The sequence below is a fragment of the Salvelinus fontinalis genome, chromosome 4 (assembly GCF_029448725.1).
Source record: "Salvelinus fontinalis isolate EN_2023a chromosome 4, ASM2944872v1, whole genome shotgun sequence".
Lineage (NCBI taxonomy): Eukaryota > Metazoa > Chordata > Actinopteri > Salmoniformes > Salmonidae > Salvelinus > Salvelinus fontinalis.
The window spans coordinates 87,654,803-87,660,802 of record NC_074668.1 but is presented as its reverse complement, the minus strand read 5'-3'; positions in this window follow the sequence as shown (position 1 = coordinate 87,660,802).

Sequence of the window (6,000 nt, the reverse complement as noted above, 5' to 3'; positions counted from 1 at the left end):
TCTCAAACAAGAGAGAGAGACTCAACTTCTCAAACAAGAGAGAGAGTACTCAACTTCTCAAACAAGAGAGAGAGGACTCAACTTCTCAAACAAGAGAGAGAGACTCAACTTCTCAAACAAGAGAGAGAGGACTCAACTTCTCAAACAAGAGAGAAAGTACTCAACTTCTCTCTCAGGTTCAGTAGTGACACGGTAGAATAAAAAAAAACAGGGTTGGGGTCAATTCCATTTCAATTTCAGTCAGTTAATTCATTGAATTCATTGAAATTCACTGTATTTATTTCCTGAGGGGATTGGAATTGAATCGGAATTGACCCCTTGGTTTGTCAACGTTGTTGGCCTAAGCAGGACCAAACGGATGAATGTCATTGGTCGGTTTGACACTTTTGTCGTCTCACACAAGGTTGTGCAGTGCATAGCAACTCTGTGGGACCAGTTTAAACAACTGCAGTAGCTTTCAGATCAAATGTTTCTCTTCATTGTCTGTTTTGTTTCACAGAAAAACCTCAGCAGACACATTTACTTAAACTCCAGATCCATGGCCATTTGAATCGCTTGTAGTCCTTCAGTTTTGTATTGTGTGCATAACCTGCTGATATATCTGATGAATATATAGATGCTTCATTCATTGTTTATGTTTACAGGAGGCTGTGCCTCCTCCTTCAACACGTCGTCATATGTCTTGCTGGCCAAAAGCTTCACCTGCAATCATAAACCATATACCAATCAAAGAGATGACAGAGGTTCCACAAAGAACAGGCTTAAAGCAATTCTCTACCTGGAACTTCAGATGACAGAAGAGTGTCATTTAAAGTTCCACACACCATTGCTTTTTACTGTACCCCTACAGGGCTGAAAGTATTAAGAGTTTTTAGAAGATAATAACACAATGCCAGGTCTAGTGTATAAAATCAAAAGGACTGAAATGCCTCCTGGCATTGCTGAGGGATGATTGTCTCCAAAGCAGCTGAAGCAACTTGACAAAGGGGTGCAGAGCAGTGTTTAGCAACCTTTTACTACCAGTGATTGGCAAACGATGACACCCTTGACAACTAACCGCCTGAGGGACCTGTCAGCCACGTCCCAGGGAAAGGTGCCGGTCCACGGACCAGAGGTTGAGAAACACTGGTGTAGAGCACTCCTGCAACTCTCCCGACTCTGCCATCTGTTTAGGGTTGTGAACTGCACAAAACAGGAGCAAGATGTTCTGAAATGGAGCACGGGATCAGTTACCTGAACACTTCTCCTGTTTTCTTCTGTTTCCCACTAGGCACTAACTGGTTGAATCAACGTTGTTTCCATGTCATTATAACAGCAAAGATCTACATTATAACAGCAAAGATCTATGTGATGACATTGAATCAAAGTGGAAAACTGATTGGATTTGCAAAAAGTGATCAAAGTAAAGGATTTCGGGTATACTTGTCTTTTTTTCACCTAACTTGTATCCTAAATCCAATGAGATGGTTAGCATGATTGTTGATTTTACTTTGAGTTCACGTTAGTTGACAGTCAAAACTAGATGTTGATCTAACGTCTGTGTCTAGTGGGTTGTGTGAGAGCGACTGACCCTGTGCATGAACAGGCCCAATAAACCACATACTGAGAACATCATGAGTATCAAGAGGTGTAGAGGTTCTAGACTTATGGAGCTCTACAGAATGTACCCAAATGTGCCTGAAATGAACTGTTTGTCTTCCAATGTCTGTATTCAACATTTGTTCCAAAACATGCCAAATAAAGATACTTTAATTGTTACTTTCTCTTGATTTCATTCACTTTCTGTGTGCGGAGCATGTTACACAGTGAAAAATGTATGTTCAAATGGATAGTATATTGGCATGGTCTTTTAGGTCAGAGTGTTTAATAGGATTGACACACAACAAAGATCAATCACATCCCTCTAATTCTGGGAGTGTCTCCCAAACATTCTAGGTAGAGGCAACAAAAGACCCCTTTCACCTCCCATCAGTCTCAGTCGACTCACTGTTTCTGAGGCAGCTGGTTCAGTATAAACAGGATATTACAGAGTCATGAGGAATAATCCAATTATGGTACATTTCTATTTGCCAACAGGGTGGGTTGCCGTCAGTTTAGCTCTGTGAGTGTGACTGAATAGAGGCCTGTTTGTGGTCCCCTCTTTGCCTTGCCTACTCCCTCCTTCCCTCTTTCCCTCCCTCCCTCCCCCTGACTGACTGTCTCTCTGTCTGGCCACACTGGTTCACCTCCCTGGCCCAGAACTCCTGGCTGTGTGCTCTTTCTCTCTCCCATCTCTCTCTCTTTCTGTTTGTCTCTCTCACTCTCTCACCCATCACTCACAGTCACTCTGTCTTCCACACTTTCTCTCCCATATTCTCTCCAACACACTCTCTCTCTTCTCGTCCTCTCTGTCACTATCTTACAATCTCTCTCTTGCCTGTTGCACCCTCTGTTGGTTGTTCCATGAAGCTGATCGGTTGGAAATATTGAGATAGAAAGAGAGCCCATTAGCGCTTTGACAGCATAGGCAACACCAGGTGTAGACCTTACAGTGAAATGCTTACCTACAAGCCCTTAACCACAATGCAGTTTTAAGAAAAGACCTAAAAAAAATACAAGAATAACAAATAATTAAAGAGCAGCAGTAAATAACAATAGCGGGGCTATATAGAGGGGGTACCGGTACAGAGTCAATGTGTCAATGTGTGGTGGCACCGGTGTCGAGGTAATTGAGCTAATTATGTACACGTAGGTAGAGTTTTAAAGTGGCTATGTATATATAATAACAGAGAGTAGCAGCAGCGTGGGGGGGAAATGCAAATAGTCTGGGTAGCCATTTTAACTAGCTGTTCAGGAGTCTTATGGCTTGGGGGTAGAAGGTGTTTAGAAGCCTCTTGGACCTAGACTTGGCGCTCGGGTACTGCTTGCCGTGTGGTAACAGAGAGAACAGTCTATGACTAGGGTGGCTGGAGTCTTTGACAATTTTGTGGGCCTTCCTCTGACACCGCCTGTTATAGAGGTCCTGGATGGCAGGAAGCTTGGCCCCAGTGATGTACTGGGCCGCACGCACTACCCTCGGTAGTGCCTTGTGGTCGGAGGGCGAGCTGTTGCCATACCAGGCAGTGATGCAACCCATAAGGATGCTCTCGATGGTGCAGCTGTATAACCTTTTGAGGATCTGAGGACCCATGCCAAATCTTTTCAGTATCCTGAGGGGGAATAGGTTTTGTCGTGCCCTCTTCACGACTGTCTTGATGTGCTTGGACCATGTTAGTTTGTTGGTGATGTGGACGCCAAGGAACCTGCTCCACTAAAGCCCCGTCGATGAGAATGGGGGCGTGCTCGGTCCTCCCTTTCCTGTAGTCCACAATCATCTCCTTTGTCTTGATCACGTTGAGGGAGAATTTGTTGTCCTTGCACCACAAGGTCAGGTCTCTGACATCCTCCCTATAATCTGTCCCATCGTTGTTGGTGATCAGGCCTACCACTGTTGTGTCATCAGAAAACTTAATGATGGTGTTGGAGTCGTGCCTGGCCGTGCAGTCATGAGTGAACAGGGAGTACAGGAGGGGACTGAGCACGCACCCCTGAGGGGCCCCCGTGTTGAGGATCAGTATAGCGGATGTGTTGTTACCTACCCTTACCACCTGGAGGCGGCCCGTCAGGAAGTCCAAGATCCAGTTGCAGAGGGAGGTGTTTAGTCCCAGGGCCCTTAGCTTAATGATAAGCTTTGAGGGCACCATGATGTTGAACGCTGAGCTGTAGTCAATGAATAGCATTCTCACATAGGTGTTCCTTTTGTGCAGGTGGGAAAGGGCAGTGTAGAATACAATAGAGATGGCATCATCTGTGGATCTGTTGATGCGGTATGCAAATTGGAGTGGGTCTTGGTTTTCTGGGATAATGGTGTGGGTGTGAGCCATGATCAGCCTTTCAAAGCATTTCATTGCTACCAACGTGAATGCTACGGGTTGGTAGTCATTTAGGCAGGTTACCTTAGTGTTCTTGGGCACAGGGACTATTGTGGTCTGCTTGAAACATGTTGATATTACAGACTCAGACAGGGAGAGGTTGAAAATGTCAGTGAAGACACTTGCCAGTTGGTCAGCGCATGCTCGGAGTACACGTCCTGGTAATCCGTCTGGCCCAGCGGTCTTGTGAATGTTGACCTGTTTAAAGGTCTTACTCACATCAGCTGTGGAGAGCGTGATCACACAGTCGTCCGGAACAGCTGATGCTCTCATGCATGTTTCAGTATTAGTTGCCTCGAAGCGAGCATAGAAGTTATTTAGCTCGTCTGGTAAGCTCGTGTCACTGGGCAGCTCTCGGCTGTGTTTCCCTTTGTAGCCTGTAATAGTTTGCAAGCCCCTTCACATCCAACGAGTGTCGGAGCCGGTGTAGTACGATTCGATCTTAGTCCTGTATTGACGCTTTGCCTGTTTGATGGTTCGCCGGAGGGCATAGCGAGATTTCTTATAAGCTTCCGGGTTAGAGTCACGCTCCTTGAAAGTGGAAGCTCTACCCTTTAGCTCAGTGCGAATGTTGCCTGTAATCCAAGCCTTCTGGTTGGGGTATGTACGTACAGTCACTGTGGGGACGATGTTCTCAATGCACTTATTGATAGAGCCAGTGACTGATGTGTACTCCTCAATGCCATCGGAAGAATCCCAGAACATATTCCAGTCTGTGCTAGCAAAACAGTCCTTTAGTTTAGAATCTGCTTCATCTGATCACTGGTGCTTCCTGCTTTAATTTTTGCTTGTAAGCAGGAATCAGGAGGATAGAGTTATGGTCAGATTTGCCAAATGAAGGGTGAGGGAGAGCTTTGTACGCGTCTCTGTGTGTGGCGTAAAAGTGGTATGGAATTTTTTCCCCTCTGGTTGCACATTTAACATGCTGATAGAAATGAGTTAAAACTGATTTAAGTTTCCCTGCATTAAAGTCCCCGGCCACTAGGAGCGCCGCCTCTGTGTGAGTGTTTTCCTGTTTGCTTATGGCGGAATTTCAGCTCATTGAGTCCAGTTTTAGGGCCAGTCTCAGTCTGTGGTGGTATGTAGACAGCTACAAAAAATATACAGATTGAAACTCTCTAGGTAGATAGTGTGGACTACAGCTTATCATGAGATACTCTACCTCAGACGGGTAAAACCTTGAGACTTCCTTAGATATCGTGTACCAGCTATTGTTTACAAATATGCATAGGCCCCCACCCCGTGTCTTACCTGAGGCTGCTGTTCTGTCCTGCCGATAGAGTGCATAACCCGCCAGCTGTATGTTCTTAATGTCGTCGTTCAGCCACGACTCGGTGAAATATAAGATATTACAGTTTTTAATGTCCTGTTGGTAGGATATATGTGCTTTCAGTTCACCCCATTTATTTTCCAGCGATTGAACATTAGCTAGCAGAACAGAAGGCAAGGGCAGATTAGCCACTCGTCACCTGATCCTCACAAGGCATCCTGATCTCTTTCCGCGAAACCTGTTTCCTTTTCCAGCGAATCACGGGGATCTGGGCCTGGTCGGGTGTCTGTAATATATCCCTCATGTCCAACTCATTGAAGAAGAACTCCTCGTCCAATTTGAGGTGAGTAATCGCAGTTCTGATGTTCAGAAGCTCTTTTCGGTCATAAGAGATGGTAGCAGCAACATTATGTACAAAACAAGTTACAAACAACGCGAAAAAACGAACAAAATAGCATGGTTGGATAAGATGGCAGCCCTCCCCGGCGCTGGAGAAAATACTTCCATTTTAAAGTATTTCTTCTACTTTATTCTATGAGTTTATTGGTGGTTCATAAATAAACTGAAAAGGCGCATACCATCAGCTACTGTGCTAGAGTGTGTAAACAGGCATAAAGTCAATGTTGGTAATTCACTTCCATCTGCAGTGCTGGAATGTTTGCTCAGGACTATAATTCATTGGCTTTTCCCTCCTGCGTACCTAAATGGAATTCTGTGATCCCTCATTAACCCATGGGAAGTCCAACGCAGTTAACTTCTATAAAATAGTGAATACCCTAT